At 37.2% G+C, this 12,194-nt stretch overlaps 1 protein-coding gene across 25 annotated transcripts in view; it reads right to left on the bottom strand.

Annotated features, from left to right (window-relative positions):
- The window catches only part of LOC103024007 (neuronal cell adhesion molecule), a 124,375-nt gene that overhangs the window by 41,552 nt on the left and 70,629 nt on the right, over window positions 1-12,194 (bottom strand). For 2 of the 25 annotated variants that reach the window (XM_049474505.1, XM_049474506.1), the window contains exon 3: window positions 3,434-3,635. The exons of the other annotated variants lie outside the window; for them this stretch is intronic. The gene's annotated coding sequence lies outside the window, so the exon portion shown is untranslated. The remainder of the gene's footprint in view (window positions 1-3,433; window positions 3,636-12,194) is intronic. 25 annotated transcript variants of the gene reach the window in all.

The following is a 12,194-nucleotide window of genomic DNA, read 5'->3' as shown; positions in this document are numbered from 1 at the left end:
AGGTAAAAGAGGAACCTCCAGCTACAAGGTGCAGTAAGTGTAGAGTAACCTTTAGTAGGCGTACAATATGGACCAAAAAATCTTATGTGTGATAACACTATTAAATATCTTGTAATATTGATGTGAATCACAACAAAAAATAATGAATTAAAAGTAATTTACGCTTTTTATAGGTTTTTCAGCACTTGACAATGCTGCACTCATTTTCCTAGAAAAAGAAGTACAGTAGTTTGGTGTGGGAACTCACTGTGGACCTCTACCTCGCTCTACCTCACTCTACCCTAGTCCATTAATACACTCTGGACAAGCCACTAGTCAATTACATTGTACAACACACACTTATTTACTCACATATTGACAATGGAGGCAATAGTGCATTGTCAGTTCACCCACAAAGTGTGTTTTTGGAAGGCGGAAGAAAACTGTATTAAACTAAAAATTGAACTAATCTTGTCCATATCATATACAGTACATGTTATTATAAATTCTAATTTAAATACAGGTTTGCAAAAAGAGAGACCACTTAAATATGATGAGTTTCTTTGATTTTACCAAATTGAAAACTTCTAGAATATAATCAAGAAGAAGCTGGATGATCACAAGCCATCAAACCAAGCTGAACTGCTTGAATTGTTGCACCAGGAGTGCCATAAAGTTATCCAAAAGCAGTGTGTAAGACTGGTGGAGGAGAACATGCCAAGATGCATGAAAACTGTGAATAAAAACCAGTTATTCCAGCAAATATTGATTTCTGAACCCCTAAAACATTATAATATGAACTTGTTTTCTTTGCATTATTTGAGATCTGAAAGCTCTGCATCTTTTTGTTATTTCAGCCATTTCTCATTTTCTGCAAATAAATGCTCTAAATGACTATATTTTTATTTGTAATTTGTGAGAAATGTTGTCTGTAGTTTTATAGAAAAATAACAACAATTATTATTTTACTCAAACATCTACCTATAAATAGCAAAATCAGAAAAACTGATTCGGAAACTGAAGTGGGCTCTTAATTTTTTACAGAGCTGTACTTTCTCCACTGTGTGTGTTTGTTTAGTGTCGTTTTAAGAACATAATGCAATGTGTGTAGTCATGTGACTTTGCTCTATACAGTCTGCAACAAGGAAGCAACATTTATTTAGAATTATCAAGTTAAAATGTTTAATTGATTGTAATATTAATTTAAGATAATTTCACTCAGCAAAAAAACTGAATATTACAGAACTTAGATTTGAAAAACAGCTACAGAAATACTAACATCTAACGAGATGAAAAAAAAACAATGACAACATAAACCTAAGTGCAGAAAAATCCAATACAGCACAAAGCATACTTTAATATCACTGTCATTAAAAAAGTAAAAGCAATAAGAAAGTATATGAGAGAAGCAGGATCTTATTTTAGAAAGTCATTTAGAAAGGAGACAGAGGACTAATGATTCATAATGTTCTCCATACCTCACCGGTACACACTCCAATAGTTCATTTAACCATGACAATTACTGCAACCATAACAATCCAGCACTATCGATCGTTCCACATGAGTCAAATACCGTTAGACTCAGAGTGACTAACAAAACATGAGGATCATTCTACAGGAATTCATGCCACATCTCACTAAATATATTACACCAATCAGTCTCACATTACCACTGAACATGAGCTTAAAACACACTATGAAATACACATTATTTTCTTAGTCCATGACACAGAAGCCTTATTAACTCACTGTCTTCCATTCATCTCTGCCGACGCACAGAAACGCAGGTTATTTTACTCCCCCGCTCAACTGGATTACACTGGAGACTCAATTTACTGCCTCTGAACTGAGCAGAAATGTTGCAGAAATACGACAAATTGCAGCATTAAGGTATAAAGTGACCAGCTCATATGAGCCTGTATGAATATGAAGTCATGATGTAAGTGCTACAGAACATTTAGAGTTTAACAAGTGACTTTGGCTAAATTTTTTTTTGCTCAGATCAAATTTGGCTTTTTTGACGGTTCACACTGACAAACGAATCTGTCCGTGAAACAACTCACATGAGCACACTGATACGTGTATAAACATCGCCTTCTTCACCACCAACAAAAAAAACTCATATTTGATAGACGACTCGTAGCTTTATAAAGGGAGAAGGATGCATTAGCAGCTCACATGTGGAGCATCTTTTGCTGGAGTGGAGAGTAAACAGCTGGTCTGAAGTTCATGCTCAGGTTGAGGAGGCAAAAAAAGGCCAGGCAGTTTGCTTTTGCTGTTTTTACAGCTACAGCTGCACCAATTCGAGAGAGAAGCACGTAGCGCATGTGTAAAAGCAAAAAGACGCATAAATTCCAATTTGACTGTTCACATTCGTGTCATATGTTCATGGATCGAATATATATCTGTTTAGGACCACATAGGAAAGTGGCTCAGATCTGATTTGAAAAAATCTAATTTGGCACGTTCACACAGCCACAAAAAAAATCTAATCTGAGCAAATTGAGCCAAATATCTGTAAATATTTATTTCCATTGTGATCAGCACAGTAGTGGCAACTAAACTGTGTTCTAATGGAGCTCATTTTTATGCAAGACAAATTTCCAATTATGGGTTTGTCTATCTATCTAGATAATGGAAATGTAGTTGTGCATTGATTTTTTTTTCATAAAATAAATAAGACCTAAAGAAAGGACATTTTAAATTTCATAATCTATTCTTTTGAGAACACTGTAAAAAAGAGTTTCATCCGTTCAACCAAAAATAATTATCTGGCAACAATCAATTGAAATTTGGGTTCATTCAACTCAACTAAAAACTCTGTATGAATCCTTACTTGCTTTAAAATATTCACCTTAAAACCCAGTTAAATTGCTTGTTGCCGCACTTTCTTTTTTGGTTGAATGAACAAACCTCTACTTACAGTGAACAGCTGTAAAAACATTGTAAATCTACAGCACTTTACTTTCAACAAACCTAGCAGTATAAGCTTACCATGCACTGTATAAAGTCTCACCATGTACGTCAGAGTTGTTACATTAAAGCCTGGAATACCTTGTGTCTGGTTACCATGGATTCAGAAGGCCGTTTCCCCCCTGGAAACACTTATTCGCTCTTCAAAGTCAAATGGAACTTAGAATGCAGCTGCCAATCAAATATCTGCTGCTAAAGAGGCTTTATTGTTGCCGGGCAGCGTGAACGCTCCATTATGCCGTTAACCAACCAAAGGCAAGATGAACCTTCACATGAGGATTGCTGACCTGACACTGCCACTTCTGAATGTCTGGAGGATTCAATTTGTACAAAATGAGAAGAGAGAGAGAGGGGGTGTGGGGCGAAGAGAGGAGAGGAGAGGAGGAGTGTTTTATGCATTTGTGTGTATGTGTGTATATGTGTATGTGTGTATTGTGTGTGTGGTTCGGGTTTAGAGACATAGTGGAGGAAATAAGTTTACCGCACTCAAGGCTCTTTGGCATTAGCTACTGTTCCAGTCAGTGCTCTTCAGCAGGCCTGGGTTATTTCTTTTACTTTTATCTTGACACTAAGTGCTCCTTCCAGTTCCTCCTTCCAGTTGCCTCTTGGAGTTGCGGTTAATGGTCTGGCGCAGGAACGGTTCTGTGTACTTTTATTCGAATGCATTATATTGCTCCAATTCCCTGTAATCACATGCAAGTGCATTCATTATATAAAAAACAGTTATTACTCAGCGCTGCTTTTCCATATACTCTGTTAAATGATTAGCATATCCCAGAAACGAAGGGCTAACAGCCTGTGTGCGGCGGCACGGTTCATTATGATATCAGATTAGCTTCATTTATATGATAATTGCAGTCATATTGCTGCCCGCGATCGTAACATTGATAAGACGATCATTCGCTTTAGGCCTAACCGAAGTGAGTGCAGGCATTTGCAGCGAGAGTGGGATGCGCCTGCTCGACTCTGACAGCCTCGCCGATCTCCTTCAGCTGAGTTTGTTCCCACAATTCATCAACTTACAAATTTCCAGTGACACGTTCATTACTCAGCAAAGCACAGAGGCACAGAATGCAATCTTAACATTATTTCAGAAGGCAATTAAGCTGCCACAGAACAGGCCCTTCCACGAAAACGGTATCAACGCTATCACCCCAGCCACCAAGCCAAAACAATAGAGTGCTAATTCAATTTGCGTTGTGCTAATATGAAGACATCTGCATAAAACAACATGACTTTACCCAAGCAAAGGAGATTCGAGCAGATGCGCTTTTATACAAACACAGTTTTATTGGCTGTTGTTTTATCCCAATTTCACAGACTGACTAGAGCGCCATATGTCTTACTACTAACACTATTAACATACCAGAAGCATCAGATTTCTAACAAACCCCATACTGAGAAAAACAAACCATTACTACAAACTGCAGAAGCCCAGCCAGATTTCATCTGCCCTTACATGCTATGTGATTCTTTTGTTTCCCGTGGTATAATAGCAAATGATGCCTGCTCTTAATATCTATGCAAGGCCTGCTAGGACAACAGGCCTGCTCATCTCCTGCTCGCTTATCACTGCAGGGCATCATAAATTTGCAGTGGTGGGTTTTGGTTGGCAGAGTCCTCGGGGAGATCATGTATTTGATGGTGCTGGCTAATTTAGCTCTAACCCTGAAAGCTAACCGGGCTGTGGCTGGGAGGGGGATGCTCTCCCGGGATGCAAGTGTCGTTTGCCTCAGGCAGTGAATCACATTCAGGCATGCTCAAACACACAGCTTTCGTGTGCAGTTTGACTCTAGTTAAAAAAAAAAAAAAAAAAAAAAAACAGGCACCACTCATCCTTATTAGTTTTGCTGTCTGTCTTATCTTGCAAGAGTACAAGAGAATGGGGTGGAGTTCAGTGCTTGAGATCTGAATAATAAAGAAAAAAATAAGAATTGGTGTTGGATTTGTAAACTTCAACAATAAATAGATTTTAAAAAACAAAAGCAAATGGGCCCTAAGTGGGCCCTAAATACACAAAAGGCATGTAATAAATCAATCAGCTCTGCACTCTTCGGTGTATTGCAATTTTAACAGTGCAGCACTTCTGCACTTTTTCGTAGAGTAAACTGACCTGCGTGTTCACACTGTGAAGGTGCGAAGAAGAATATTTGCAGTGTTAACTGCGATGCTATATTATTTTGTGTTCTTATTATTGTTGATTTATAACTTGGGTCTATGCTTTGCTGTGCACCTGTGTTTTCCGCTGCTAAGATAGCAATACACCAGAATTTACCTGAACATCCCTCACTTCCAGACAACCACGCCCAGCAGCATAGATATATTTGTAAGCTCTGTCGCTAGTTAAATGTAACAGGTGCAAGGCATGATAATAGTCTGTTTTTGGGGTGTGCGATAGCAATGAGCATCGAAGTTTTGCAGGGTGTAAGACAGAGCCTAATGTGTAAATTGCTTTATTTTGCAATATATTTGTCTGTCCCTCCCTCTGGTTCGTTTACTGTTTATTCCCATCTGCGAGCATATATATAAAGGTGGGGCTTCCTAATGTCAGAATCATGATCATTTAAGGGGTTGAATGTGGAATTTAAACATATAATGTCCTGTTTCCTGACAAGCAGGCACTTTAATGACAGTTTAATGATGAATAGTGCATTGAGATCTTAGAGCAACATACGCTTCCTTTAAGATGATTTTTTTTCCAGAGACGTCTATGCATTTTTTAACAAGACAAGGCTACTGGACTAGTAGAGAATATGTGGAAATATTTTTAAAAATATGACGTCAACCTCATACTGTTGCACACATTAAGACGTGTTTACTGTTAGAATGGGACAAAATAAAACCTAAAAAAAAAACATTTCATTACTATTCTTCACTCCACCAAAGTCTTAAACATATTTTCTTTAGCTTAGAGAACTAGCCTCAAAATAGCTGTATATAAATTGTTAAAGAGTAGAGAAAGAGGAGCAAATTTACATTCAAGGCCAAATCCAATAATTCATTAGAGGGATGTGTTCATATGCTGACTGAAGAGCAGGCCTGGACTGGACATCTAATTCCAGCACATATAATACAGGTGAAAGGTCTCTGTCGAGCTCACAATACTGCAGGTAAATCAATTTTATCAGACCTGTCAAGTAAGTCGAGGGGTCAGAGAAGGAGAGAGGAATCTGATTACTTTCTGAGATTATTTGCAAAGAGTAATCATACATGTTTCATCTCGTTGACTGTGAACTGAAACAGCTGAATTATTACCAACAGTATCAGCAGACTATGCCAGCACTTTTAAAGCCTGGTTCTTCTGGTCACTTTTTAGGGCTCATCTTGCTCTGGTAGACCATTAGTTACCACCTGCTTTGTGTTGAAAACATCATTATCCATTGTAAAACATGTGTGTGATGTAAGAAACTGCTCGTCCACTCGACCAAAACACATTGAACACCAAACACAAATCTTACATAGGAGTGTCCTACATGTATGAGACTGTTGGGATACTCTTCTAGAATGTTCTCCTCTTTTTTAAACTATAAAAATCGTTCATGTTTTAATAATGTTTATGTATAACACATAATTAAGAGTTTCCATTTGCCAAGAGCTAGCCAACTGGTACTCTTTTGGAACTTCACAGGTATGTATGAACATTACAGGTGAATATAAACATTACAGGCCAACCAGATGGTAATGTGTAGGGGTATAATACATCATTAGATGTAGCATCCCTCAAAGTACCATTTCTATCACCTTTATTTTTTTTTAATAAAAAGTATAAATCATCCACTAACACGTCTTTCTGTGCAATGCGAAACTAAGCTTGGATTTCCAGAGTGTTCCCCCGTCAGTCCTGTCTGAGTACTCTGACCTTGTTAGGCTGCTGCATTGATTATGAGTATGGATTGGCATTGTTTGCTTGTCTGCTGGATTTATGAACCTGTCTGCCTGTGATGTGATGATGCCTTGAGGAAAAGCTCCGGTGAAGAACACTCTCGCATCAGCATCCAAACGCCTCAGGCTCACTGTGGTTACACTTTTAAAGTTATTTAAGCTCATCAAAAAATACAAAGCACAGGATGTGTGTTCTCCCTAAAGCGAAACTAAAGTCTTGTTTTAACATAACACACACTCTCTGCATCTTAAGTGATCTGAGGTATAGCACACCAGAGACACACATCAGGATTAGCAGCAGAAAGATGAGATGACATGACAAGACACAAGACACAAGCAAGCTCCACTATCAGGAGTGGTTAATGCTAAACAGACTCATTAAAATGCACAATCATCTCTGTTGCATGTTAATTTACTACAGGATACTGCGGGCAGGGAGGGGGTGTCAGGTCAACATAACAGCGTAGTCATCAGTCATCAATTTTTCAACATTATATGAAAATATATTCATGTTTTATTCATACGATTTAGGGAGTCAATATATTAGTGCTGTTAACAAATTATTCTCACTGACTTTATAGCGCTCATTAAATCAAAACACTTTTACACCGAAAGGTCAAAATAATCTTATTTATTAACAGTATCATTTTATAATCTTATTTGTTGTCTAAAACATAAAGTCGAGTTATTTTCACTCAACTGAGTAAGTTTCACCCTCAATGTTCTCTGAGTTTAAATGAAGGTTCGCTTATAGAAATTGTATAAATGTTTTAATTAATCAACATTAATATATTTCAGTGTTAATTTTTACACTGATACAGTACATAGGGACTTGTTGTATATCATAACTATCAGGTATTTCTGATGTAAAGAAAAACAGTTCACTTTAAAGCAACTACTTAGCTGTTCATCAACATGCGTTGAACTGTGAGATTCTGTTGTTTATTAGAATAAATAAATATAAGTTTGGGAAAATAAACAATAAAACACTAAGTAAAAATTAATCATACAGTATTTGACCAAATCAAATTTTAGCAGCACATTATATTGAAAGCAATAATGTTAATTTACTGAAGGAAACTTGATGGTTGCTATGGTGTTGCTAGATGGTTGCTTGTTGTTTCTAAGTGGTTGCAATGTTGTTGCAAAGTGGTTGCAATATCATAGGTAGTTGCTATAGTGTTGATCGCGTTGGTTTTGCTTAGTGGTTGCTTGGTTGTTGCTAAGAGGTTGATATGCATTTGCTATTGTGTCCAAAATGGTTGCTAAGGTGTCTCAGAAAGTTGCTCAGGTGTTGACAAATAGTTGGTGTGATAACTAATGTTGATGGTTAATTTGTATCACTGTGACAAGACACTTTGTATGTCACTTGAAGCGTGCCAAAACTTTTGCACCCTATTTATACCAATGGGGACGAAGTCTGCAAAACTGGAGTTTATATGGTACAAATTTCTAAAAATCTGCAAAGTACATTATTTCACATTCACAGTAAAATAAGAATTAATGACTAATTAACTCTTTCAATTTCCTACTTGAAATAATTAGCCTACTTAAAAGTTGTGGAATGGAAGCCGTCAAACCTCTGATTCTACAACCCCCCTTTAGATAAGACTCCTCAAAGAATCCTGATACAATGAAAAACTCCAACAAAAGCTTTTAAAAGTACTACCTGCTTTAAAATCTGACTTTCATGAAGATATCATTACATATCTTTCCCATCACCTTTGAAATGTATATTTTAAATTATGTAATATCTTCATGGTGAATCATATTTAGTGAGGGATTTTGAGCACAGTGGTTTGGAGATTATATGAGTGTAATATTCTCTTCCGTTAATTTTACACAGGACAGCAGCTGCGCAAAAGCATTCCACCAAAGGAGGCCCAAGCATACGTTTCCCATAAGCCTCTCATTAGATTTTATAATTGCAGAGGGGGTATGCAAATAACTGTCATAGTTAACATATGAATTGGGGTCCTGTAGTTCATGGAATGTGGGATTGAAACAAGCTGGCCCCCTATTCACCGGCACAAAAAACAATCATATCATACAAATGAACTCCACAATGCTCACTGCTTGGTGTCACATGGCTGCTGAATTTGAGGCAGCAGTAACTTCTCAAGTTCAGCATTCAATGTCACATTAGTATCAGGTATAGTATCAAGATATTATATCATATAAAATCATATTATATAAAAGCTCACACCATATAGCAAAGTCATATAGCACTTCATACTGTATATATTTAGTGTTGTACCTCAATTATATCCCATTTATACAGTCCTGCAACATTTTAAACACAGTATTGAATAACCAACTAAATAAATGATGGTAGATATTAGATACAATCCAAATTATAGCTCTAAAAACAAATATTTTGGTGCACATTTGCATTGATTAAACAATTATTTGTTGTTTATAACATTCTTTCTCACAGTACTGGAGTTCATTCAGTGCTTATTTCAGTTCTCAGGGCCATTGATATTCTCTGAGCTCTCTCACCCTCCATTCACGATCACAAACAAAACAAACCACAACACCTTCTCTCTCTCTCAGATCCCTGTGTGCTAACATGCTAATGGCTGGAACTGTTTTAAAGGCAGCCTTGTTAGCATTCACAACAAAGCAGCGCTGCTGTATCAGGATTGTGATACAGCTCTAACACTAATCCCTAACCCGATAAAGCACGCAAGTGCAAGACAAATCGCTTATCACAGCATCGGAGCAGCACTTCGTACGCGCAGCGTGACTTTAAATTCGCATTACCCCACTTTCCCACAGACCACAATCTAGCAAGTGCTTTCAGGACTGGGTGTAGTTCTGACGTTTATACGCTGAAATAACTATATACACTCTGCTCTGAACCTACGGGATCAGAATACGTGATAAATCAGGCCTTTGGATAAATTGAAAACCAACAGTGTGATGCCATATTGAACATTTTTAGACATATAACAATTGCAGGAACATCTCTGAACCATCAGGCATGTTTTGTGTGGCGTTTCTCAGTATGCAGTGGACAAAAAAGTCAGTAAACCATTGTCATGGGCATGAGTGGCCAAGGCTTGGCTGTTATGGCTGATGAGTGTTTGATGAAATGTAAAGCACCAGTCAAAAGTTTGGACACTTCTTATGCGTCTTACTTCTTATACTATAAATCATTTAGGTGGCTCTTATTTGGGGTGCTGTTAATTTGCAGTTTCTGAGGCTGGCAACTCTGAGCAACAGAAGTAACTCTTGGTCTTCCTTTTTTGGTAAACCCTTTAGTCCTGATGAGAGCCAAAGTAGTTAAAGATCAGCACGGCTAAGATGTGCAAACTTTTGCCAACTATGAAGAATATAAACCATATTATGGTTTGTTTAACACTTTCTTGGTTACTAAAAAAACCCATATGTTTTTAATAGCTTGGGCATCACATTGCATTGTAATAATCTACAATGCAGAGCATTTAAAAAAATGAAAAACCACAAAATTTAAGGTGTCTCCATCTTTTGACTGCTACTATATTTAATTAATATACACACTGTTTATTACTATATGTTATTGTAGTATTAAACTATAGCAGCAAACTAACTGCAAACAGTATGTATGTTAAAACTATCCGGTAACAAAACACTGTTTCAACATGTCCTCTACACTGAAACACAACGTAACGTCATAATTTACCGAACTACACTGGTAGATAAAATGCTGCCTACCAATCTTGTGCCACCTGACCTTTAAAGCAGTACTTCAAAGGCAGGATTACAGGTCCCAAATCAGTTTAGAAGTCATTAAAATGAGATCAAGGGCAGGCTGGCATTCGAGAGAGAAACTAGAGCGCTGAAATTGACCCTAGAGGCTCTCTGTACTCTCTCCCGGAGAAAAACATTACCACGCGAGTCAATGGCACCACGGTGTCCTCACTAAGTCGCTATAGCTGTATGAGTGACACTGTCTCACACACGCATTCACGAGTCTATGAGGGACCATGCGGCAGTGAGTTAATGCAAGTCTATTCATATGGAGATCACGGGGTTCATCATTTGCATATGTAAATAAATGGACCTAAAACAGTTCAATGAGATGGGTGCAGAATTTGGACTCAGCTCAAAAATTTCACACACAAACACTCTCACACATATGCAAATACACACTTGTAGGATCAAATCACTATGGATTAGTTCAAAGACATTGGGCCACTATCTCTCTCTCTATATATATATTTTCTCTCATTAGCTTGAAAGCATCTGGACACATAGTATTTGACAACAAAAAGCTGGTTTATACAACGCTGATATTGAGCATTAGACAACAGCTATTGATGACAAGACAACCAGTCACTATCCAGTGACCTCTTCACTATTATAATGTCCGTGGCTCAGTTAGAACTGCATTGTGTTGATCTTTTATTAAAAGAAAACCACAGAAATGCAACAGTAGTGTCTTTTTTTCATCTGCTCCCTAAATGCCAGTCAGCAAACAATTCACTCTACACTGAGGCTGTAATAAAAAAAAGTCTAAAAATGTGAACTTAATAGTGAAGTTTGGACACACCTTCAAAATCAATGTTTTTAATTATTTATTTTACTTTTTTTCTTGTAATTAATGCTGAGTTTAATTAATCAATAGAGTATAATTAATCAATACTCTGTGAAGCATCTTATCTGGGGTGCTGTTTATTTGTGGATTCAGAGACTGGTAACTGCAACAGAGATAACTCTTGCTCTTCTGTTCCTGGGGTGGTCCTGATGAGAGCCAGTTTCTCCGTAACGTTTTTGATGGTCTTTGTGATTGCTGTTCATCATCAGTCTGTCACTTAATCTTAACTTAAATTCACATCTAGATTGTATTCTTGGGTTAACTGTTTACTAACATTGTCACAAGTCAGCTTTACACAACTCTGATAAAAGAAATAAAATAAAAGATCGACAACACATAAAACATATATAACAGGCGACAGTGGCAAGGAAAACTCACGCAAAGCTTGAGAAAGAATCATTACTCACAAGTGGGGACCCATCCTCCTTTGGTCAAATATGCTTATAGATTATATATATTGATTAAATTAGTTCTGTTTAGATTTATAGAGTACAGAGAAAGTGCACAAAATTCCGACTCCAGCAGAACTGACTATAACAGCCTAACATTAAAGGAGAGCGCCAGAAGGTAACATAGACACGAGCACACTGAATATGCCAGTCATTCATTCATTTCAGTGGATTTAATACGCTGTGAAAAAAGAAAGCCTGCACTTGCTGGTTATTTCCTGATACCCATTTGTAAGCACTAAAATTCATAATGACGGTACAAGCTGTGTAAGTTCATGAAGTATTACAGTGACACAGTTGATATTCTGCATTAAATAGGGATGTAAAGA

Source organism: Astyanax mexicanus, chromosome 2 (assembly GCF_023375975.1).
Source record: "Astyanax mexicanus isolate ESR-SI-001 chromosome 2, AstMex3_surface, whole genome shotgun sequence".
Lineage (NCBI taxonomy): Eukaryota > Metazoa > Chordata > Actinopteri > Characiformes > Acestrorhamphidae > Astyanax > Astyanax mexicanus.
The sequence above is the reverse complement of the archived record's forward strand: the minus strand, read 5'-3'. Positions and strand labels throughout refer to the sequence as shown.